Genomic DNA, 25,884 nt, shown 5'->3' with positions numbered 1-25,884 from the left:
GTGGTTTCATTTAGGGCTTGTGGTAGAAAGTAGGGAGTCTATTGGGATTGGCCCTAAAACATCTGAGACCAGGACTAGAAACTGAATGTATGATTACAACCTGAATTCAGGGCTAAACCTGAAAGTACTACTACCAGCAGTAGTACTTGAACTAGTAGAACCAAAACAACAATTGATAACTTGAATTTGAAACCAGGACTAGACAAAAAACCAGGACCAGTAGAACTGAAACCAGGACCAGTACAACTGAAATCTATAATATATATATATATATATATATATATATATACATATATATATATATATATATATATATATATATATATATATATATATATATATATATATATATATGTATATATATATATATATATACATATATATATATATACATATATACACATATATATATATATATATATGGGAAACATAAGCCACAGTGTCATCTGCATATAAAAAGAGATTTAGAGTGATCAACATGAGACGATGGTGAGCAGGAGTCTGCAGTCCTCATACAAGTTTATGCTGCCTCTCTGTGTGTTTCTGGCACCGCAGGATTGCTTGGCCCATAATTTGCTTCTTAGTTGTAATCTCCAGTCAGTTTGTGTGGTTTGTGTTTGTTTTTGCTGCGATTATTTCTGTATTGTCCGAGCCCCTGAGTCATGGTCTGTCATCGTCTTCATCGCACGCACTATCATCCGTCAGAGCTTCTCACCTCCTGAGTCAGAGTTAAAGGAGTTTCAGAAGGTTCAGGCGGATGTGGGGAGGATGCCTGATTCTGGATGCGTACATGGAATTTCCTGTGTGAGCGTTCAAACAGCAGGCCATTTGGCTCCAGTAAGGAGGTGAAAGGTAAAAACAGGACTTGTGGTAATGACCAGTCCAGGAGCAGCATCCATGAAAGTCTGTGTTTGAGAAGCAAAGCTGGACAGAAGATCTCCGCTTCGTCAATAAATGTGAAAGAAGATGATTGAAACATTTAGAACGATGGTACTTGAATAACAACTGGAAGGGATTTGCATATTTCTACACAGCAGAGTTGTCTGGGAATCTGGAATGGACCATCACCATGGAAACATGGTGAGGAGAAACTAACTGAGGAGTACCACAGGGGTCTGTATGAGGACTTCTGCCTCTTTAACTACGTACTCCTGTTCACCATCGTTACATGATGATCACTCTAAATCTATATGCAGATGACACTCTGGCTTATGTTTCCTTTCAGTATTCCAGACGTGTTCTGGTCCTGGTACTGGTCCTGGTACTGGTCCTGGTACTGGTCCTGGTACTGGTCCTGGTCCTGGTACTGGTCCTGGTACTGGTCCTGGTACTGGTCCTGGTACTGGTCCTGGTACTGGTCCTGGTACTGGTCCTGGTCCTGGTCCTGCTTCAGTCTTCTTCCAACTGTGCGGTCTGTAGACTCACTGAACATGTAGGAGGTAAACAAGATGGGGTTGTTAGTTTTGAACATCTTGAAGCCAGTCGGTAGGGCAGCACGGTGGCTTGGTGATTAGCACTGTTGTCTCACAGCAAGAAGGTTCCTGGTTCCCCCGGCAGGGGTTTTTCTGTTTAGAGTTTGCATGTTTTCCCCGTGCTTTTGTGGGTTCCCTCCGGTTACTCCGGTTTCCTCCCACAGTCCAAAAACATGCGTAGCAGGTTAATTGATGATTCTAAATTGCCAGTAGGTGTGAGTGTGGTTGTAATCATGGTTTGTGTGTTTATATGTGGCCCTGTGATGGACTGGTGACCTGTCCAGGGTGAACCTGCCTCTCGCTTGAAAATAGCTGGGATAGGCTCCAGCAGACCCCCGTGACCCTGGAAAGGATAAAGCAGATATAGATAATGGATTGATGGATGGATGCCAGTCGGTAAAAGGCTTTATATTTTGTAAGTCATGAATCCCAGTGACTCTGCAGAAATGACACCTCTGGTTTTCCATCCTGATATGCAGCAGTATTCATGACAGCCACTAGATGGTGCTGTTGCTCCACCTCCATGAAGACGCCTGAAACGAATCTTAATCCTGTAGAGAAGCAGCTCAGAGATGTCAAACACAGGAGCAAGCTTTCAGCTCTGAACGCCAGAGCGTGACATGAAGGCCGACATGGAGGAAACGTTTCCGTGACGGCGCGTTGAAGGGCCAGAACAGGACCAGAACACGGCCCCGGGCGTCAGGGGCAACACGTGGGCGTCTGAGAACACATCCTGGCTCAAAGTGATGACCCATTTCCTTTACATCGCCACATTCCTCTCCCTGCTTCGCCCAGTCATTTAATTTCCATCCCAGCTGACGGTATCGGAGGCTTGCAGAGACGGCTGGGCGTTTTGTTCGCCGGCTGAAACGCTCCAATCGTCTTTGACGATCAAGTCAGCGCCCATGGAGGCCTTTCATGTTGATAATGAGCTCTTCCCTCAGGCCTGCCGGCGCTGCTCACTGTTTCCATAAAGGCGTTAGGGTATGAGTGGGTGGGTGCTGTCGTGGTGGAGGGGCAGAGGGAGCACTGCCAGATATGTTTTCCATTAAAGATGAAAGGAGAGACGGCGACAGACGTCTGTGCATTCAGAGTGGGAGGTGTGTTTACATCAAAGAGATGCTTAGCATCACCCTCTGTTGGCCTGTTCTTACCTGTAGGCGCATGCACGTGGCGGGGGTTCACGTGTCATTGCGTGAGGAACAAAGACGTGAAGATCAGAGGTCACCTGAACAAGCATCGTTCAGTCCAGACAGAAGATGAGAGGAAGGCATAAAAAGTAGTTAAAGACGTCACTTTGCTTTGAAAAGTCACTCAAAACGTTGATGCTAGTCAGAATCGGGCCACGCCCAGGGCCACACCTTTAGGGGCTATCGTCCCACACAGACAGAACCTGTCTCCAAAGCAGATGGTGACCCCACAGGAGACCAGATCCAGTTAATCTGTTCTGCTATGCCCAGCCCGGGTAAGGACCCGGCACCCAGGCGCTCTCAAACGGGTCCCTCTCCCAGGACTGGCTCCAGGGTGGGTCCCTGATCGAAACGCCCTTCATGTGGTCTGTCGCCCAGGACCAGGACTCCTAGGCAGACCCTAAAAGGGGACAACATACATAGCTCTTGGGATCAAACCAGTCCACCATGATGAGGTGGAAGGTCAAGGGTGGCTAGGTTCTCCTAAAGAGGTTGGACAAGTTCAGACATCCAGAAGAGATCTGGAGTAGATTCATCCCTCCTCCACATCCAGAGGAGCCAGTTGAGGTGGACTGGAGGATGTGTCATGCATCAGGGTGATGTGAACCTGGGTGAGTAGAAGTAAACAGATGGGTGGATAGTTCCACTTTTAGCATGAAGAATTAAAGACGCAGATGTCCTCACACAGAGCCATGTGTTACTCCTCAGGTAGTACAGTCCATGTTTCCATGGTGACGGCCCATCCCAGATGCCTCTGAGTCCAGAGATGTCTCCTCTGAACATGTTTAACATCAGGCTTCTTTTTTCCACGGTACAGTTTTAAGCATCAGTAGTGAATCTATATCTGTGTTGTGGTGTTGACAAAGGTTTCCATGGTAACCCCTGTTCATATTGTTCTATCACCTGATGATGAATGATGGTTCTTGAGTCAGTGTCCTCTGAGGGGTCAGAGGTCACTTGCTCTCTAGTCCTATACACTCTGAAATTCCTACAAATATCTGAAACATTTGCATGATGTTCTGCTCTGTGAAAGGAGAAATATGCAAACCTTCCTTTGTCTTCCTTTGAGGAACATTGTTTTAGACATTTCAGTGATTTTCTCACACGTTTGTTGACAAAGTGGAGCTCTTCTGTCCATTTCTGTTCCTCACACACTCAGGAATGTTATGGATACTACTTTTGTACCACATTATGAATATAAGCACCAGTCTGAACCAGCGTCATTATCGTTTATGGGTTTCCTCCTGGCAACTTGTTGCAGCGCTGCAACTCCAAACTGGCTCTGTTTTGAAAAATAACATGAAGTAGAACAGTTCAAGACAGGACGTACCTTTGTGTTGTACTGTCTGGAATGAATAAGCAGTAAAGAAAGGTTCACTGTAGACACCGTTTGTTTCCCAGCCAACCCAATGTGGTGCGTCTACTCAGTTAAAGAACTAGTCTTTGTTTTGGTTCCAGTTAGGAACAAAGTTTTTGGATTCTGAGTTTACTTTTGATCATACAAGTAGTTCAAACTTTTAAACCTGTGCTGCTTGTAATGGAATCTGTTCCACAGCAGGGAAGACCATCGCTGGTGTCTTTTCCTCCTGGCATTGAGTTAAAACACATCTGGATGTCCGCTAAAACACCTGCTTTTATAGAGGTCTGCACCTGTGATCAAACCTGTCCATCCAGATCGAACCATGTCAATCCAGGTCACACCTGTCCATCCTGGTCACACCTGTCCATCCTGGTCACACCTGTCCATCCTGGTCACACCTGTCCATCCTGGTCACACCTGTTCATCCAGGTCACACCTGTCCATCCAGGTCACACCTGTCCATCCTGGTCACACCTGTCCATCCTGGTCACACCTGTTCATCCAGGTCACACCTGTCCATCCAGGTCACACCTGTCCATCCTGGTCACACCTGTCCATCCTGGTCACACCTGTTCATCCAGGTCACACCTGTCCATCCAGGTCACACCTGTCCATCCAGATCACACCTGTCCATCTAGATCGAACCTGACAAGGTTTGACAGGTTTGATCTGGATGAACAGGTGTGACCAGGATAGACAGGTGTGATTCTGATGGACAGGTGTGACCTGGATGGACAGGTGTGATTCTGATGGACATGTGAGATCAAACTTGTCCACCTGGACCACATCTCTCCAAAGTGGGCAGGTTCAGCTCGGGCTGAGCTGTGAACTCATCTGCCACTGACCTGACAGCTCAGGCGATGAGCGGTTCTGCGAGGCGTATCAGCTGGAGCAGCAGGACGATGTGAATGCAGACTGAACAAAACAAATCTAAAACCAAAAACTGAACTGGACCTTCAGGAAGGGCTCAACAGAGGGGAGCTCTGATGATATGCTAGATATGCAACTGCAAACCATAGTTCCCTCCAGCTGTGCATCTGCAGGTGATTCCTTCCTCCAACTGTGGATCCTAAGATGATGGGTTCCTCCTGGGTTGTGTCTGTACAGGACAGTTCCCTGCAGCTGTGTCTGTACAGGACAGTTCCCTGCAGCTGTGTCTGTACAGGACAGTTCCCTGCAGCTGTGTCTGTACAGGACAGTTCCCTGCAGCTGTGTCTATACAGGACAGTTCCCTGCAGCTGCCTCGACCTCTTCATCACCACCGTTGGATAAACAGCTTGTGTCTTCGTCAGTTTGGTTGCTGTTGTTCGTGTGTAACAGACCAGTGTGTAATTCAGGCTGACAGATGAGTGGACTTTACATAAATCATCATAAATCCCACCAGCTCACAGGAATGTGAGGCATGTGCGGCCTGCCACGCAAAACTGGACCAGGTCTGCCCAGATCAGGAATGAGGCCCCGTGTTGATCATGATGGAATACTGAGAAGTGATTACGTGATGAGGCGAATGCAATCTCAGAGTTCCTGCTCCAGTTCGGTCAGACTGGATTCACAAGCCCACATTTATAGGCAGGAGGTCATGGAAAACCCGGCAGAAAGGAACTCTCAGTAGATGTTTCCCTTTCCTTCTTTGTCAGTGTCTCACATGGTTTTGGATGAATTCTGGTCCGTCCTTCATTACAAATATTGTCCAACGGTTTCCACAATTGAGGTTCATGTTTGGAAAACTTCCCATGGAAACCATGTGACAACTAAAATCTTTACTTTTGGTCAAAAGTCATGCAACCACGACACAACGTTAACAGAGTGTTCCAGGAACCAGACATTGTTATTTGGATTGTTGGTTTGTGGACAGTCACTTCTCCACAGCATCTCAACCAGGTTCCAGAAGTCTGCCGGTTTGTTGAGATCCAGGTTGAAGGACCTCAGTCCTGCTTCCATGTTCTTAGACAGAAGAGGTTTCCTCCTGAAACTCTTCCAGACCAACCGTGCTGGTCCAGTCTTCTGCTGATGTCATGGACTTTAACATCTCGTGAGGTCTGGAGGTTCTGAGATGGAGCTCTTGGGGGTTTTGTATTCCTCTTGAGTATTGCGTGGTTTGACTTCGTGGAAATTCTCTTGGCACATCCTGGTCTTGCGTACGTTCACTTATGAATAATTTTTGTCATTGTAGAAGATTAAACCGCAGATGGTTGGAGATGCTTGGAACTTAACTTGAAACATTAACACCACAACCACCATCAAGAATAACAGAGACTGTACTTTCTGAGAGTTCTCAGGAATAACAATCTGAGACAGAAGGTTTTGGTGTCATTCTATCGTTGCTCCATATACGTATCCTGACTTACTGCATGTGTATGTGGTTTGCCAGCTGCACAGTGGCTGGCCGGAAATCCTTCCAAAGGGTTGTTAACACAGCCCAAAAGATCATTGGTCACTCTCTACCCACCCTGGAAGAACTGTACAGCTCTCACTATCTCAGTAGGGCTAAGATCATTCTGAGGGATTATCCTATATTGTATATGCTCCTTCTTTAATCATTTTTATGTACATCTGGACTCAAAGGGACAATGGGGACTGTTGGGAGGGTTGGGGTGGGTAGAGGGTGGGGGAGGGATAGCTGGGTGAGGGATCTTGTATACTTGTAAGTATTTGAATATTACAGCCATACTATGCTTGTTTTCTCTATAACCTGTAACGTTCACCAGCACTTTGAATTACTGCCCTCAGCATCTGCCTTTCACGTATTTCAATGTCTCCGTATGTGCCTATCTTTTCCCAGGGTCTCTGCAATCTACTGTTTTTTGTTTTGTCTGTGTGTGTGTGTGTGTGTGTGTGTGTGTGTGTGTGTGTGTGTGTGTGTGTGTGTGTGCGTGCGTGCGTGCGTGCGTGCGTGCGTGCGTGCGTGCGTGCGTGCGTGCGTGCGTGCGTGCGTGTGTGTGTGTGTGTGATCTTGTCATTTTAAATGTGCCACTTTATTCTGTACTTTAATGGTTAGTACTGCCAATTTCATTGTACTGGTACAATGACAATAAAGACAATTCTAATTCTAAGATAGTTTAAAATGCTTTTGTAACCGGTTCCAGACCGAAGCGCTGCAACTGTTGCTTCTCTAAAACCAGTGCTGATGTCTTTTCCTCTTGGAAAAGTGTGTTAACAAACCCCTGAGTACCAGACCAACAACTGAGAAAACTGAGGACTGAGGTCTTAGTCCTGTTCAGTAAATAATGACAGTGTAACGTGGCTATTCTGGACCTTTCCAAAAGAGGACCATAAGATCCATACTCTTGGTGGACGGGAGTCCAATAAATGCGGAGCGTTTAAGAGTCCGAGAACATGAACTAATAACGTTGACATGAACCTGCAGAACAGAGCTCCAGTGTGGGAGAATAACAGGCTTTTCTTCGCTCGGGGTTCAGAACTTGTTTACCTGAGAGTCCAGTCCAGGTCCAGACCTCAGGAACAACACCAGGTTTCTTCATTCAGAAGAATGGCAGCCTTGTGTCCCCGCTTTGACACAAAGCTGGGTAGACGTAGGTGTGTGTGTGTGTGTGTGTGTGTGTGTGTGTGTGTGTGTGTGTGTGTGTGTGTGTGTGTGTGTTTGTGTGTGTGTGTGTGTTTGTGTGTGTGTGTGTGTGTGTGTGTGTGTGTGTGTGTGTGTGTGTGTGTGTGTGTGTGTGTGTGTGTGTGTGAGAGCAGTACTGGAGTTGAGGGGGGATGAGGGGGGATGGCATCCCCCCCTGAAATAAAAACGGTCCAAATCATCCCCCCAGTAAAACTGTCATCCCCCCTTTCCATCCCTTATGTCATTTCATCAATGAATGTGGTTTTACTGCTATTTCAACATTTAGAGTCATCACCAGAAAAATAACACCAGAAAAATGTGACAATTTTCACCTGTTTCAGGTAAATTTTCACTTGAAATAACTAAGTAGGAAAATCTGCCAGTGGGACAAGATTTATCTTCTTATTACAAGCAAAAAAATCTTGTTCCACTGGCAGATTTTTCTACTTATTTCAAGTGAAAATCTACTTGAAACTGAATTGTTGTTTTTTTTCCAGTGATGAGTCTTGTTTTAAGTGTAATGAGATTTTTTTTTACTAAAATGAGACATTTTAACTAGACATAAGACAAATATTCTTGTTAAGATTGTGAGTTTTTGCAGTGATCCATTTTACTTATCCTGTGAAGGACAGAGTCATATTGATAAGTTCAGAAAAGTGTTTTTTATTGTTGTGTTTTGATGTATTTGATGTAAGCCAAGTGGATATTTAAAGCTTACAGAAGGCTGCATTTAACTGCTGCTATGTCATTCCTGCAGTATTTCTGCAGGTGTTTTGGTCACTGCTATTATTTGTAATATATTATATTATTTGTAATCAGCACAAATTATCTGTCTCCATATGATAAAATACGCCATCCCCCCTGATCTTTTTTTTTTTACAGCTCTAGTATTGTGTGTGGGAGAGAAGGAGTGATAAGACAGAGTGAGCCTGTAGTTGAACAGGGAGAGAGAAGGGGTGGATCCTGCAGCAGTGGACGGTGTGTGTCAGCAGTGTTCACCACATGGTGCAGCCCGGTGTGTGTTTGACAGCCATAACAAGCTTGTGTGTGTGCATGTGTGTGTGCATGTGTGGAGGATGGACAGTGAGTGAAAGACGCTGACGAGAGAGGACAGATATCAGAGAGACTTCCTGTTTGGATCCTGGCCTGCTTTTTCGTTGTTCTTCGTTGTGGTGTTGGAGTTTTGAGGTTCTGGCAGAGATTCTTCTGCATCCCTGCGAGGGCTTCACTCTTGGGTTTTACCCGAAGGCCTCCCTGCAGCCCCACACCCACCGCTCCAGCAGGTAAAGAACCTCACAAGCTGATCACTGATCACTGATCAATAGGCTCTCTGGACCTGGAATCCCCTCAGAAGGGCATGGACACAGTTGGCAGGTTTGATGTTCTCATAGTTTAGTCGAGCGAAGTTAGCCCTCCTGTGATCCTGCCTTCTTTTTGTTTGTTTTGTATACAAATTAAAAGCCATCTAATCGTTGTGGGTTTTACTTTTATAAACGACCTCAATAAACAACTAAATATAGATGACTAATTCAGCGAAACGAGGATACGGTTTGCTGTGTTGACCACCTTGACTGGCACCTTGACGTTAGGCTGGAAGGATCAGTAAGTCTCTGGTTTAGTCTCTGGGTTACCCTGCGTTCACACTGAAAGTGTCACGAGCGGCAGGAGCGTCGGGCGGCGGGCGCGGCGCGTCAATTTAAAAGTTGAAAAATCTGAACTTTATGCAAATGAGCGGTGGCGACGCCGAAGCGTCGTCCAATCACAGACCGGGATTCCCGAAGCGAGAACTCTCAATGCAGATTGTACTATCATGTTCACACAAACATACACTCATTCACATGCACACATGAGCAGAGCTGTGCACTAACACACTTATTTTATCAGGAATTAATATATTTCATCCAGCAAAATGACATTTTTGCTGATTTGACTGCTGTTTTTACCTGAACTGCTCATGTGAAACACGTATCTGATGGTTGAGGAGCTGGATGGTCCCAACGATTTTATTTGCTACATTGATCCAACGAAAAATAATTAAAACCCGTGCTTATTAATCACAAAACACAGTTTAAACAATATGACCAAATCCGCTGGGACCCGGTGTGTCAGTGATCAGCACAGACAGACTGCAGTTTCGCCTGAATTATGGTTCCACGTTAAATCGACGGCGTAGCCGTCGGCGTACGGACGCGGTGCGGTGTGCGTCGCCGCGTACCCTACGCCGTAGGTTCTGCGTTGGTGTGACGCGGAACCATAAATCAGCCTAGGCGGATTTATGGTTCACCGGGAGTGGGATCTGGCGGTTGATATTGAATCCACGGACCAAACTTGTTAAAGAGCATCAAACTCACTCTTATCTACGCGGAAATAACGCTAAAATATAAAGAAGGCGTCCCAAAGTGTGATCTATGGTGAAATAGGAAACTGAAGATGTGTACGCTATATGTGTAGGCTGTTCCCTTCAGTTCTGCAGCGCAGCTTGAAACCCCGCCCACATCCGCTTTCAGTGTGAATGCACCAAGCGGCGAGATGCTGGCGTCGGGACGCCCGTGACTCTTTCAGTGTGATCGCAGGGTTAGTGACTTGGTTAGTCTGAGGGTTTGTCACTGTTTTATTGTCCAGGTTTGCCTCTAGGTTCGTCCCTGGTTTAGTGTCTAGGTTAATTTGTAGGTTTGTCTCTGGTTTAGTGTCTAGGTTAATATCTAGGTTTGTCTCTGGTTTAGTGTCTAGGTTAAGCCTGAATTATGGTTCTGCGTCAAATCAACGCCGTGCCTACGCCGTCACCATGACGCCGTCGTGAACCTTCAGACTTCTCCGTCACTCCATTTCTCCGCGGTGCAGTACCTCCCGCGACCGCTAGTTTGCGATCTTTTCCTGAATGGTTTATCCGACTTTTCCGGTCACAGTGAATGAAAGAGATAAGGACAACTATTGTGCAAAAAACCAAAACAAAAAAAATCACACATACACGAAGAAAAGAGCGCTTGAAAGTTCACGACTGTTTCAAACCGGAAATCGGAAATGCGTTGCTACCAAGAGAACCAATCACAGCCCTCTCGTCTGCGTTTGGTCTGCGTCGCCTCGATGCGTAGTTACAATTTTTGGGAGGTGCACATCAGTGACGGCGTCAGTGACGGCGTCAGTAACGGCGTCAGTAACGGCGTGGGTTGCGCGTCGACGCGTACCCTACGGGGTAGGCACAGCGTTTTTTTTACGCAGAACCATAACTCAGGCTTTAGTCTCTGGTTAAGTGTCCAGGTTTGTCTCTGTTCAGTCTATAGGTTAGTCTCTGCGTTAATGTCCAGGTTTGTCTCTAGGTCAGTATCTAGATTAGTCTCTGAGTTAGTCTCTGGGTTAGTGTCTGGGTTGTTTCTGGGTTTGTCTCTGGTTTAGTCCCTAGGTTTGTCTCTGGATTGTTGTCTAGGTTTCTCTCTAGGTTCGTCTCTGGTTTATTGTCTAGGTCAGTGTCTTGGTTAGTCTCTATGTTAGTCTCTGGTTTAGTCTCTCAAGTAGTTTCTTGGTTAATCTCTTGGTTGTCTCTGGGGTCGTCTCTGGTGTAGTCTTTGGTTTAGTGTCCAGGTTTGTCTCTAGGTTCGTCCCTGGTTTAGTCTAGGTTAATATCTAGGTTTGTCTCTGCGTTATTGTCTGGGTTAGTCTCTGGTTTAGTGGCCAGGTTTGTCTTTAGGTTTGTCTCTGGATTGTTGTCTAGGTTTGTCTCTAGGTTCGTTTCTGGTTTATTGTCTAGGTTTGTCTCTGGGTTAGTCTCTGGTTTAGTGTCCAGGTTAATATCTAGGTTTGTCTCTGGGTTAGTCTCTGGGTTATTGTCTGGGTTAGTCTCTGGTATAGTGGCCAGGTTTGTCTTTAGGTTTGTCTCTGGTTTAGTGTCTAGGTTTGTCTCTGGGTTCATCCTTTGTTTAGTGTCTAGGTTAATATCTAGGTTTGTCTCTTGTTCAGTCTATAGGTTAGTCTCTGGTTTAGTGTCCAGGTTTGTCTTTAGGTTTGTCCTGGTTTAGTGTCCAGGTTTGTCTTTAGGTTTGTCTCTGGCTTAGTCTCTAGGTTAGTCTCTGCATTATTGTCTAGGTTAGTCTCTGGTATAGTGGCCAGGTTTGTCTCTGGTTTAATCTCTGGTGTAGTGTCTAGGTTAGTCTCTGGGGTTGTCTCTGGTTAAGTGTCTAGGTTAGTCTCTGGGTTAGTACTCCAGACTTTAGTTGCACTCCTTACAAACATTCGGGTGACGTCCAAGAAGATTTTGTTCAGTTATTTTCCTCAGACGCAGAATCACCTGCTTTTGTAGAAGTCTGCACACCTGCTGTTGATCAGTTCATCACTCATGATGATTAGAAGCATCTGACTGCATCATACCATCTTCAATATTACGGAAGAGGTAGAGGGTACTTAGTATTGCCCTTTTCTAAAATAAATAAGGGAATAGTGGGAAAAAAAAAGCATTTTATTTTACTGTTTTTATGCCATCAAACATAGGACTAAACAGGAGTACTAACTTTTTGAGTGTAGACCAAAACTTTATAGTACAATTTGGCCCCAGAGGCAGCAGCGTCTGCTCCTGGAGAATCTCTGAGTTTCTACAGTAACAAATGGTTTCTGAAGTGTGAAACTATCTTAGATCAGGATGTGGTTGCAGCATTGACTAATAACACTCTGGCTTTTAACAGGAATTCCTTACATAAGAGGTTGTGACGTTTACTTGGCAGAGAGTCACATCTGGTCACATTTTCCAGCTGTGGTAGTATCAGAGACAGAAATAAATAAGGAACTGTGTGTAACAGAGGGCGTACTTCCTGAAGACTGGTTTTGAACTGAGATAGTCTAGAAGGAGAGTCATGAGGACAGATGTCCTAAACCACTGTCTCTGTCACTAACATTTCACATCAGTGAGGAGACGCCCGCTGGCTTCTTCCCGTGTGAGCGTGTCCTTGGTTTAATCGGCAGCGTAGACACAACAGCCCGGTCTGAACTCTGTAGGGCCGATCTCCAGGCCCGGCTGGCTGCTCCAGCTTCTCTCAGCTCGGTGTTGATTTCAGGCTCGAATGTTCCCACGGCACTCGTCAGCGCGGACAGCTTCCTGACATGTCGACTCAGCTTTAGCTGTTCCTCGTCAGCATGTGCACGTCACATTTATGATTTCTGGAAGCATTTCCTCATCTTTGGCAAAACTGAAGGAATGCCTAACAAGTGCAAAGGTAACATTCATGGACCCCTGGATGTTGTCATCAGTCATTAATAATTCATTAATAATTATTTAACTCTTAACTTATCTTCTTTAACTTACTTAAAAGAAAGTGGGGGTTAGAATAACATGGATCAGTGTCGGTCACCAGTCAGAATCGGAACATCTGTGGTTGAAGTGTCCAACTGTAAAGTAGAAATAAAGATAGTTTGTTGTTTTTAAATGACCTTTTTGAGCCCGGCCCCTGAAGCCAGCTGCTCTGAACAGAGAGGTAGAGAGATGGCTGCAGAGGGAGCTTTAGTGCTCTCAGCTCAGCTGGCATTTTGACCAAAAAGATGTCCCAGTAATGCAAACCGTCTTACACGTCTTTCTTTAAAGCAGCCTCATGTAACAGTACCTCCTGTGACCACATGGGGGTGAGCAGAGCCACAGATAACACGTGTTAATGAATGAGGACGGTCCAGCGTGTCTTGTAATACCACTTTGTCCCACTAGAGGTGCACTCGCCTGTGTCATGGCAGGACCCGACACAATCACACTTTTTGGGGACCAGAAAGTGCGTTGCTACTAGGGATGCCCTGATACCGATACTGGTATCGGGGCCGATACTGCTCTCATATACTCGCAAAAATTCTCCGATACCACGCACCGATACCACTTGACTGTTGTTGTAGTTACTGGTTAGTGACTCTAGGGGGAGATGTTGAGCTGCAGTCAGCGTGGTGATGAGAAGAGAGTGATACATGAGTGAGACTGGCAGCATCGTTTCAGGCAAGATAGCAACAATTAATGCAGCGGGACATCAGCAGTGTGGACATATTTCAAAATAAAGGACGGCGACAGAAGCAAGACAGACTGAAGCTACTGCTGCTAAGGTGTCAAGAGGAGGAAAGGAGAATATGTCGTTTAATACCAGCAACTTGATAAAACATCTCAAGACGCATCATAAAGCTGAGTATACAGAGTTTACTAATGTTACTGCAAGAACACAACAGCAACATTAGCTCAGGTTCTGCAAAAGAGACAGACAATGGCAAGAGACAACCTTTAAAATATCGGAGGCTCGAAGCCGTTATAAAGCGCTGGATGAGCAGCCACTGTCAGTTGGAGATGACGAAGGATTTCTCTTCTCGACGCACTCGAGCCGCGATATGATGTTTCATTGATATTATATGTTTGATATTTTCTTAAATGTGGAGACAGTGCCAGTGTGGAGACTTTTTATTTACACAGAAAGATTATTTTTTGTTTAAAAGTTATTCTACTCATTTTATTTATTTCTATTGAATTTATCTGTTGCAAATAAAACCTTTCTTCCAATTCATCGCATTTTTCATTGCATTTTTATCCTAGTTATTTTTGTGGTAGAAGTATCGTATCGATACTCTGTATCGGCAAGTACACAAATTGAAATACTCGTACTCGGTGTGAAAAAAATGGTATCGGGGCATCCCTAGTTGCTACATAGCGTGGCTTTAACACAGACTGCAGTAAATGACCAGTTTAGATAAGTTGTTCTGAGTGAATTCCCAACTGCCGGGTTTTTGTTGTACTGTCAGCCTTGCAGCCTTAATTTGACTCAGTGAGGACGGACTGGTCTGGTGTGGACTCACTTCTTCAGGGACACGTGTCTCCGTCTGTCCAGAAGGATACGTTACAGTTAGCGCTAACACCGCTGAAGTCTTCCTGCAGCGATCCTGAACGTGTAATCGCTTGTTTGTCCGAGGCTGGAAGCGGAGCGGAGGCTGCCGGTTCCCCCCACCCTCCCTGAACACTGGCTGCTTTATGGCTGAGCAGAGACAGAGACCCACACAGGCAGGACTCCAGTTGTAAAAAAAAACCAGGGGGGATGGTGGATTTGATCATATGGGGACAGATAATTTGTGCTGATTACAAATAATATAATATATTACAAATAATAGCAGTGACCAAAACACCTGCAGAAATACTGCAGGAATGACATAGCAGCAGTTAAATGCAGCCTTCTGTAAGCTTTAAATATCCACTGGGCTTACATCAAATACATCAAAACACAACAATTAAAAACACTTTTCTGAACTTATCAATATAACTCTGTCCTTCACAGGATAAGTAAAATGGATCACTGCAAAAACTCACAATCTTAACAAGAATATTTGTCTTATTTCTAGTTAAAATGTCTCATTTTAGTAAAAAAATCTCATTACACTTAAAAGAAGACTCATTACTGGAAAAAACAACAATTTTATCCTGTTTCAAGTAGATTTTCACTTGAAATAAGTAGAAAAATCTGCCAGTGGAACAAGATTTTTTTGCTTGTAATGAGAAGATAAATCTTGTTCCACTGGCAGATTTTCCTACTTATTTCAAGTGAAAATTTACTTGAAACAGGTGAAAATTGTCAAATAAGTTATTTTTCTGGAGTTATTTTTGTGGTGATGACTCTAAATGTTGAAATAGCAGTAAAACAACATTCATTGATGAAATGACATAAGGGATGGAAAGGGGGGATGGCAGGTTTACAGGGGGGATGATTTGGACCGTTTTTATTTCAGGGGAGATCTCATCCCCCCTCACCCCCCCTCAGCTCCAGTACTGACTACAGGGTCTGCTGCTGTTTGAACCTCCACCAGAGCCAGCCGGGACACATTTCTGGACGCCTGGCAGGGAAAATGCCTGCAACTGAGCGAGTTTGCAGCCACTGATAATAAAGCCTTTGTGATGGGAGCTCATTCTGCTGAGAAGATAATCAGGTCAGCACAGAGGGTCCCTGTCCCCCGGTCCCCCCGTCCCCCCGTCCCCCCGTCCCCCCGCAGCCTGGGTCTCCTGCAGACTCCCCTCCGCTGGGCCGTCACGCCTCCTCCGGTGACCTTGAGGGTGATCAGTACGTTTTTGTAAAAGTGTTTTGAGCAGCAGTGGTTGTGAAGACAGAGCAACGCCATCATAACACCAAAGATAAGTGACGCTAACTGGGTCAGAACCAAGTAGAGCCCTGCGCGGGACTGTTTTCTTCAGCCCGCATCCGCAAAACTCTGAGAGTTCATGCCGCACAATAATAGAGATGCATTGATTTTGTGTCTTCTCTCGTCCTGCAAGACAAATGTTCTGGACAAATCTATGTAATTTAATGTTAACATGATAATTGTGGAGCTTTATGAATAATTGACAGTTAATAGGCCACCTGACCGAAAGTTATCAATTATCCAATCCAATCCAATCCAATCCACTTTATTTATATAGCACATTTTAAAAAACAACAAGGTTACCAAAGTGCTGCACAATGAGTAAAGCAAGACATAATAAAATAGTAAAAACTAAAAACAGAGTGAAATAGATAAGAGCACATAAAAGCATGAAATAAAAACACACCAGACAGACAACGACCAGTGATTCAGAATCATAGAGACAAGACAGAGACCACACAACTCTCATGCTGGATTAAAAACCAAAGAATAAAAATACGTTTTAAGACGAGATTTAAAACTTTCTAGTGTGGGGGCCATTTTGATGTGGGGAGGAAGCTCGTTCCAAAGTTTAGGGGCTACTGCTGAAAAAGCAAGGTCGCCCCTGGTTTTTTGCCTGGTTTTGAGAACGACAAGACGTGACTGAGCAGAAACCTCAAAGACCTGGAGGGAGTTAAACATGTAGGAGGTCTGAGATGTATTTTGGTGCCAACCCATTTAGTGACTTAAAAACAAACAATAGTATTTTAAAATTAATTCTAAAAGAGACAGGGAGCCAGTGAAGGGAGGCCAGAACGGGGGTGATGTGGTCATGCTTGCGGGTTCCTGTTAAAAGACGAGCAGCCGCGTTTTGGACTAACTGTAAGCGTGCAAGGGAGGTCTGGTTGACGCCAGTATAGAGGGCATTACAGCAGTCCAAACGGGTTGAGATAAAAGCATGAATCACTCGTTCAAAATCATTAAAAGATAAAACAGATTTAATTTTAGATAAAAGCCTCAGATGATAAAAACTGGATTTTACTACAGAATTAATTTGCTTGTCCAGTTTGAGATCACTGTCCATTTTGACGCCGAGGTTGGTGACTGTAGTTTTCAGGTAAATTTGTAGGGAACCCAGATCAATAGGAGGGCCATTACAGGCCCGATTGGGTCCAAACACCATGACCTCAGTTTTACCTTCATTTAAATTTAAAAAGTTTAATGCCATCAAGGCCTTAATGTCCTTTAGGCACTCTAGCAGAGGCATCAGGGAGCTGTTGTCATTTCAATTATGTGATTGAGGTTATAGCAACGAGAGTAGCTGTGAGTGGCTCAAATAACACTAATAAATAACATAAAATAAACAAAGTTAACGAATGAATCAAATTAATTTAACAAATGAATTACTTGGCCATTACATTGCTGTGGAGGAAGAGAATGTTTCTGACCGACTGAGGTTCCAATCCCTGCGTCTCTTCAAAGATGCTCCACAGACACTAAACAAAGTATCTCCAAATATCTGACTGGCCTTGCTTTGTCTTGTAAAGACCTTGTTTGAGGTTCTTTTCCACCTAATTGATTTCCATCTTAGGCTACATCCCGATCCCGCAGTGTTTTTTTTAGCCGCCTGCAGCAAAGTTCAAACCGCCCGCTCCCACCAGATTTGCGTTGGGTCCTGCGGGACCTGGGGGACCTAATCCCAACTCAGCCCTCTAGAACCAAGGATCTACATATGAAGAAGAAGAAGTACTTCAATAAACCACCACTAGCGGCTCCTTCAACAGTGAGTTCACCTCCACTGACCTCCAGGTTAACATGTCAGAACCAGTTAGGCTTGCCACCCGTCCCTTAAAATACGGAATTGTTCCGTAATTGGGAATTAAAAGTTGCGTTCCGTATTGAACCAATACAGACACATATTATGATCTTATTTATTGATGTAATAATATACAGGTGAAGGTCGGAAAATTAGAATATATTGCAAAACTTCATTCTTAGTAAATTCAACTAAAGGTGAAACAAATATATTATTTCCCACTACATTCAAGGTGAGATATTTCAAGCCTTTATTTGTTATTATTTTGGTGATTATGTCTCACAGTTTATGAAAACCCCAAATGAAAAAATCTCTATATTATGAAATCAATAAACAATTCAATCATCAAAATAATAACAAATAAAGGTTTAACATATCTTGCTTTGCATGTAATGACACTGTAATATATTAGTTTCACCTTTTAAGTTGAATTATTTAAATAAATTAACTTTTACACCATATTCTAATGTTCCGACCTTCACCTGTAGCTTTATTCTACATCTGGGCTGATGGACGTACACATCATGGGAGGATATTTCAGTTGCTATATGGTTGTCTGTCTGTACAGTCATGCAAGTTCAATGCTATTAAAGCACTTTAAACTTTAAATCAAAGCATTTAGTTTTTTCATATAAAATAAATACATTTCTATGCAGTTTAGAAGTTTTGGGGATGTCCCTTTTTTTGGCGCCTGCGCTGCTGAAATCGGAGCGTCCCTTATTTCTATTTCTGAAAGGTGGTAACCCTAGAACCAGTATCAGTCTCCCGTGTTCGGTGCCACATCCAGGACAACTGGACCGGGATGAGTTTTATTAACCGCATCGGACAAAATTATATAAAACAACAATTGTATTGGGGGGTCTTTTGAATAACAGGTACAGTTCAGTCGCTGGTGTCAAACAGCTACCTGTTATCTTTAGCGACTTAGCATTTAGTGTCATCTGTCGTTTTCCTGTTTTGGATCAACCAGCGTTGGGCAGAGTCATCTCCTCGGAGACAGAACCCTGAAAGACGGGATTCAGGAGCCTTTCTCCGTTTATTTGGCTTCTCGTTTAAAGATTGCAGACAGCAGCTCCTCTCAGTCTCCAGCTGGCAGGGATTTTAGAGGTAGCTGGTGATTAGCAATCTCTGTGCTGCTGCTACAGCGAACCACACCCACACCCATCACTGGCAGCTGTACAACTCCAACATGACAGTGAGCATGAGAACACTGCTGCATGCTTACAATCACGGTCCTTTATTCAGAGTTTTGGACAGAGCTGCTCTCCATCCATCCATCCATCCATCCATCCATCCATCCATCCATCCATCCATCCATCCATCCATCCATCCATCCATCCATCCATCCATCCATCCATCCATATTGTATATATATATTTATACCAAGGTCTGTGTGAATACTGGATTCTGATTGGCTGGCAGGTGTCCATTAAAAGTGATAACCTACACCTAGAAAACAAGTTCGGTCAAATTGCCTGATATCTTTAATATCATTGCGCTGAATCAAATCCCAGGTGGTAACCACGGCAATAGAGATTCAGAGAAGAAGAGCCGGCTACCGCAGGACAGAGACATGAGTGATTTTGTAATTTCTTTTAATTTATTTGGTGAATTTAACAATTTTGATGACTGGGATGCAGAAGAGGAGAGAAAAGAGAGTAGCCGAGTGGAGCTGAACGGACTGGAATATCCCCCGACTGAGTTATGGCTTGTTAAAAAACTTTGTAATTTACCAGGTTACAACGGCTGCAGATGAGAGATTAAATAATCCGGCCAGCCGCTCAGCTGTGGCTTGTTATAAAACTAATGATTTCAACTGAAAACACATTAAAGCATGAATAACTGATTAAATATTTATGTTTTTTGGTAAGTGACCGTGGTATAAGCGGGATAATGCCCTTCGAGGTGGAGCGGAGGATGGTTCACGCCTCCGCGTCGTCCATATATTTATGTTAATGGACACCTCGTCGGGCATTATCCCATACATACATATATATATATATATATATATATATATATATATATATATATATATATATATATATATATATTTATATAACTGTATATAACTGTTCTGAAAAAAAAAAAAAAAAAAAAACGTTCTGGAAAACAGGGCTGCCAGAATGAACCTCTGCTTGATTGAAGATGGTCCAGCTGCAGAGCTGTTCTGGTTCTGGCCCACAATAAAAGCGTGCCGGCTCCACATCATAACCTGCTGTCAGGCAGACTGTTTTATGGAGTTAATTATCAAAGATAAATGTGGAGTTAAAGGAGCTTGAGGCCGGATTGAGGGAGGATTTATGAAAAAAATGTGTATATGTTTTAAGTTTTCTAGTAATAATGTCAGATCAAGCGTTCCAAACCAAAAAGAATGAGCCCTCTAGTGTATCTCTCCGTTGCCTTGAACAGGCTGTGTGCTGCAAAATGTGCTGCAATTCCGGGCCGGAGTTTCCCGCACCGTCCTGCGAATGTGACGTCAGTTGACGCTGCATGCGCGTTCTCCCCGTTCTCCCGTGCCGGCTTCACTGTTGGCTGCAGTACCCCCAACGGCCGTCGTGGTGAAGGGTGGCGCTAGAGAGTCTCATTTCTTAAAAGGAGCCTCATGCTCCTTTAAGTTATCAGCATTGACCATTAATCCATTAGTCCATTCGGAGTTAATTAATAAAGTTATGGGCTTTTATTTTCTACATCAGAATCTTCCATGCTCTTATTTTGTATTTCATATGTTATATCTGGGTCTTTAGACTGCCTGTATGTTGCTTTGGCTTCAGTTGTAAATGGATAATGACACAATGAGAAGTATAGACTGTTGGTCTGAGGTTGTACTGTCTGATACTTGCTGAGACCTGCTGTGGTTACGTTTGTTTGTGCACAGAAAGCAGTCTTGGGCTTAAGCAGGGGGTCCTAACTTGTGCACAAACATGTGGACAGTGTGTGCCGGTAGCAGCTGGAGCATCTGTCTCACACATGGAGGTCACTGCCTTTCTCTCCTTCCTCCTCGTTGCTTCCTGCCTTTATTGTGTTTTTATTTTATTATTTGGCCTCCGGGCCTCCGTTTCATCCTGAAACAAAGACACAATCGCTCTCAGGGAGCTCTGCTCACTCTGACGCTGAGTATTTACCACATCTGCAACCGTGGCAACAGGGCCGATGTGACAACATTCAGGTTCATGGGGGTTTGGTGCTGGAGATGGTGAAGATGGTGATCCTGAAGGGAAACCTCAGCCTCAAGAGGCCTTCATGGTGTCATGGAGCCTTCATGGTGTCATGGAGCCTTCATGCTGTCATAGAGCCTTCATGTTTTCATGGATAAAGAGTTATCTCGCTGATAGATTTCAATATGTTGAATTAAATAATGTTAAATCAGAACTAGAAAGAGTCACCTTCGGTGTCCCCCAAGGTTCAGTGCTGGGTCCTACATTGTTCATATTATATATAAATGATATTTGTAAAGTGTCTAAAATAATAAAATATGTCTTGTTTGCTGACGATACAAACCTTTATTGTTCAGGGAAGAATTTGGAACAGCTGCTGAATGTGGTGGAAGGAGAACTGAAAAATGTGAAGGCATGGTTTGATATGAATAAGTTATCATTATATCTAACTAAAGCTAAGTTCATAATTTTTGGCACTAGAAAAAAAAATCAAATAACAATTAAAATTAGTGGTATGGAAATAGAAAGAGTATATGAAAAAAAGTTCCTGGGGGTAATAATTGATGATAAACTTAGCTGGAAATCCCATATAAATAGTGTAAAATCAAAAATGTCTAAAACCCTAGCAATATTAAATAAAACAAATTGTTTTTTCTGTCAAAGAGCACAGTTTTTGATGTATAACTCACTCATAGTTCCATACATGACTTATTGTGTGGAGGTTTGGGGTAACACCTATAAAACAAATACAAACCCTATTTTCCTGTTACAGAAAAGAGCGTTAAGGATAATTAATAGATCTGACTATTATAAACCAACAAATAATCTCTTTATTAAATATAATACTCTAATATTCCATGATATAGCAGAGCAGAAAACTGTTCTATTTGCCTTTAAAGCCCAGCAGAAACTGCTTCCAAACTACATTCAGGATTTGTTCCAAATAAAAGAAACCCGTTGTGACCTGAGGGGGAAACTCATGTTTGAGACGACGACAGCAAGAACTAATATTAAAAAGAGATGTACATCAGTTAAGGCTAGAGAAATTTGGAATAGTTGTAATAACAACCTAAAAATGTGTAGTTCTATCTTCAAGTTTAAGGAAATGTTTAAAGAAAATACTGTAAATAAATATAAAACACTATAATTATAAAGTATATTATCAAATACATTCTAGAATGTGAAACGTCAATTTTATATTTTGTCTTACTTATTTTTGTCTTCTTTATGTATTGTTTGTTTCCACGGAGTAAAAGCTAATGTCTCATATTTAAGCTGATCCTAAGCTACGGCTTCAGCTGCAGCTTTTCTGCAAAATAAATGTTTATTTTACCTTTTCATCTTGTTTTGTAAAAAAAAGTGTTTACAAGCCGAAATAAAGATTAATTCGTTCATTCATTCATTCATTCATTCATAGAGCCTTCATGTTGTCATAGAGCCTTCATGCTGTCATGGATCCTTCATGTTGTCATGGATCCTTCATGCTGTCATAGAGCATCCATGTTGTCATAGAGCATCCATGTTGTCATGGATCCTTCATGTTGTCATAGAGCCTTCATGTTGTCATAGAGCCTTCATGTTGTCATAGAGCGTTCATGCTGTCATAGAGCCTTCATGCTGTCATGGATCCTTCATGTTGTCATGGATCCTTCATGTTGTCATGGATCCTTCATGTTGTCATGGATCCTTCATGCTGTCATAGAGCCTTCATGTTGTCATAGAGCGTTCATGTTGTCATAGAGCCTTCATGTTGTCATGGATCCTTCATGCTGTCATAGAGCATCCATGTTGTCATAGAGCATCCATGTTGTCATGGATCTTCAGTTCCAGTTTCCAGAGTGAGCTGTAAGAGTTTCCAGAGAGCACCAGTGTTTCATGGATCTTCCGGGTTGGAGACCTTAACATTTCTGTAGAGTTTCCCTAGAGCTTCAGCTCTACTTTCCAGAGTTTCTGTAGAGCTTCCCCAGAGCTTCAGCTCTACTTTCCAGAGTTTCTGTAGAGTTTCCCCAGAGCTTCAGCTCTACTTTCCAGAGTTTCTGTAGAGCTCCCTAGAGCTTCAGCTCTACTTTCCAGAGTTTCTGTAGAGCTCCCTAGAGCTTCAGCTCTACTTTCCAGAGTTTCTGTAGAGCTTCCCCAGAGCTTCAGCTCTACTTTCCAGTATTTCTGTAGAGTTTCCCCAGAGCTTCAGCTCTACTTTCCAGTATTTCTGTAGAGTTTCCCCAGAGCTTCAGCTCTACTTTCCAGAGTTTCTGTAGAGCTCCCTAGAGCTTCAGCTCTACTTTCCAGAGTTTCTGTAGAGCTCCCTAGAGCTTCAGCTCTACTTTCCAGAGTTTCTGTAGAGCTTCCCCAGAGCTTCAGCTCTACTTTCCAGAGTTTCTGTAGAGTTTCCCCAGAGCTTCAGCTCTACTTTCCAGAGTTTCTGTAGAGTTTCCCCAGAGCTTCAGCTCTACTTTCCAGAGTTTCTGTAGAGCTTCCCCAGAGCTTCAGCTCCAGCTTGCAGAGTTTCCAGAGTTCTTCAGAGTTTCCAGAGGCCGGACTGTGACCTCACAACAGAACAGAGCTCCAACCTTTGGACACAAAGAGTCCGTCTGTGAGCGTCCTTTTCCATGACTCGTAGGGATATCCCACGCTGCTGCAGCCCCTCCTCCTCCATTTCCCCTCCCTCCCTCCCTCCCTCCCTCTGCAGCGCGGTTCCCTCGTTCCACAGTTTACCACTAACAACGTTCACACTTGAGCCTCAGCTGGCTGGATCTGGGACCGTTCTGAGTTTCTGCTGGATTTTAAACTTTATGTTTCCCTGAGCTGCCAGTGGAGGAGAAAGTAAAGATCTCCAGAGTCGGAGGAGGGTGAGTGACGCTGCCGTCGTATCTGTCTATCCGACAAACGCTTGAACCCGTGGTTCCTGACACCTGTGGAGGTGATGACCTTGTCATTCACCGTCACCGTTTAGTCTGTGATGTAGTTGGAGCTGATCCAAATTTCCTGTCAGACTGACACTGACCCCAAAGAGCTCATTGTTCAGCAGAGATGCACAACTCTAACTTAGAAAGACTTGATCCTAACAGCCGGTCAATGTGGTTTAAACCCTGGGACTTTATTCTACACCAGTTTAGATTCAATCTGCAAAGTGGATTTTTTGTACCTCATTAAGTAAAATAATAGGAAATTACGATTGATGTACAAGTTACTGTCAATAAGTGGTAGTCTAGTGGCTACAGAGGTGGTCTTGAGTCCGGAGGATCCAGGTTCAAGCCCCAGAATGGCAACCAAGATGAACCACCTTGGGCCCCTGAGCAAGGCCTTAACACCCTAATTGCTCCCCGTGTGTTTGTTCTCTCAGATTTAAGTCGCTTTGGATAAAAGCGTCTGCTAAATGACAGTAGTAGTAGTAGTATAAATGAAGAAGGTTTGTGTCTTCTGCCTACATAGAACTGGATCATCCATTATCTATACCAGCTTTATCCTTTCCAGGGTGACGGGGGTCTGCTGGAGCCTATCCCAGCTCATTTCAGGCTAGAGGCAGGAGTTACAGACAAACAACCAGACACACTCACACTCACTCCTATGGGCTCCTATTTACTCAAGTAAAAGTACTGTTACTTCAGAATAATATGACTCAAGTAGAAGTAAAAAGTAGTCATCCAAATAATGACTTGAGTAAAAGTAAAAAAGTACTTGGTGAAAAAACTACTCAAGTACTGAGTAACTGTTGAGTAACGTCTGATTTTTTTTTTTTAACACAACCATTCAAACAGACAAAAGTACAGAATAATCATCTTCAGGCAAATTAAATCAATAAAATAACAAAATAATTAATAAAAAAAATAGCTTAAATTAAAATAATCTTAAAATAAATTCAAGTACTTTAATAAATAAAATAATAACAGAATAAACAAATACATTAAGCACAAGTAGCACAAAATGTCAACCCTTTGTACTTTTCTTTTTTAACCAGGCAGAACTAGAACAAACATGAACTCATAGAAACTCTGTGTGTGTTTGAGTCTGTGTAAATGTGACAAAACATGCAAAAACTAACATTTTTCCCAAAGAATCACCCAGTGATGTCATGAGATTGACGCGTACGCGGATAAAAGGGATAAAAGAAAAGTAACAGTTCAACGTAGCCTAATGTAGCGGAGTAAGAGTAACAGTTTCTTCTTCACAAATCTACTCAAGTAAAAGTAAAAAGTATAGTGATTCAAAACTACTCCTGGGTACAACATTTCCCAAAACTTACTCAAGAAAAAGTAACTCGTTACTACCCACCTCTGCCTACGGGAAATTTCTAATCACCAATTAACCTACTATACATGTTTTTGGACTGTGGGAGGAAGCCGGAGTACCCGGAGAGAACCCACACTGGCACGGGGAAAACATGCAAACTCCACACAGAAAGACCCTGCCGGACCAGGGAGTTGAACCGGGAACCTTCTTACTGTGAGGCAACAGTGCTAACCACCAAGCCACCGTGCTGTTCCAGAACTGGATCAGTACTTCAATATTAAAATAAAAGAACATGGGTGTCAGGCTAGACTGGCCTGGGTCTCTCCAAATGTAGGTCATCCTCTTCTAAAGCCATGCTGTGCTGGGTTGGCTTCCGATGTTTGGTCTACAACAAACAGGAGAGCAAATGTTTACAGGACAGCATCTGTTCTCTGGAGGATCAGTGGGTACGTGAACGACCAAACTGTGAAGAGCAAATAAGACCAGAACTTCCTGAACCTTCACAGCCATGCCTCTTGCAATAGGTGCAGTACGTGGTCCAGCATTATCTTGATGAAAGTTGCAAGGTCTTCCCTGACACAGATCTCTGGGAGGGGGCACGTGTTGCTCCAAAGCCTGGACACATGTTTCACATGTTTTCTGTGGTCTGATTGCTGATATCGAGCTGGATGCTCCCTCTCTTGTCGCCACCCACGGATCCAACACCCTCATCAAATTTGCTGATGACACAACCATTGTTGGACTGATCAGCAATGATGATGAGGCACCATACAGGGAGGAGGTCCAAGCACTGGCTGCCTGGTGCAGTGACAACCACCTCAACACCAAGAAGACGAAGGAAATCATCGTCGACTTCAGGAGAACAAGGACCACACCGCACTCAGGCCTGAGTATCAACGTGAAGAAGTGGAGCAGGTCAGAAACTTCAAGTTTCTCGGCCTGTACATCTCAGAGGACCTGGGCTGGACTGTGAACTCCATCCACATTATT

The 25,884-nt window shown here is 43.6% G+C and overlaps 1 protein-coding gene across 3 annotated transcripts in view; it reads left to right on the top strand.

The window, feature by feature from the left end:
• phldb1b (pleckstrin homology-like domain, family B, member 1b) overlaps window positions 1-25,884 on the top strand; it is a 139,230-nt gene that overhangs the window by 3,414 nt on the left and 109,932 nt on the right. Inside the window, exon 1 of one of the 3 annotated variants that reach the window (XM_061718726.1) lies at window positions 8,837-8,870. The exons of 1 other annotated variant lie outside the window; for it this stretch is intronic. The gene's annotated coding sequence lies outside the window, so the exon portion shown is untranslated. Of the gene's footprint in view, window positions 1-8,836; window positions 8,871-23,396; window positions 23,514-25,884 lie in introns of those variants that run through there. One more of the 3 variants, XM_061718725.1, reaches the window with a different exon arrangement.

The sequence above is a fragment of the Cololabis saira genome, chromosome 4 (assembly GCF_033807715.1).
Source record: "Cololabis saira isolate AMF1-May2022 chromosome 4, fColSai1.1, whole genome shotgun sequence".
Classification (NCBI taxonomy): Eukaryota; Metazoa; Chordata; class Actinopteri; order Beloniformes; family Belonidae; genus Cololabis; species Cololabis saira.
The sequence above is the reverse complement of the archived record's forward strand: the minus strand, read 5'-3'. Positions and strand labels throughout refer to the sequence as shown.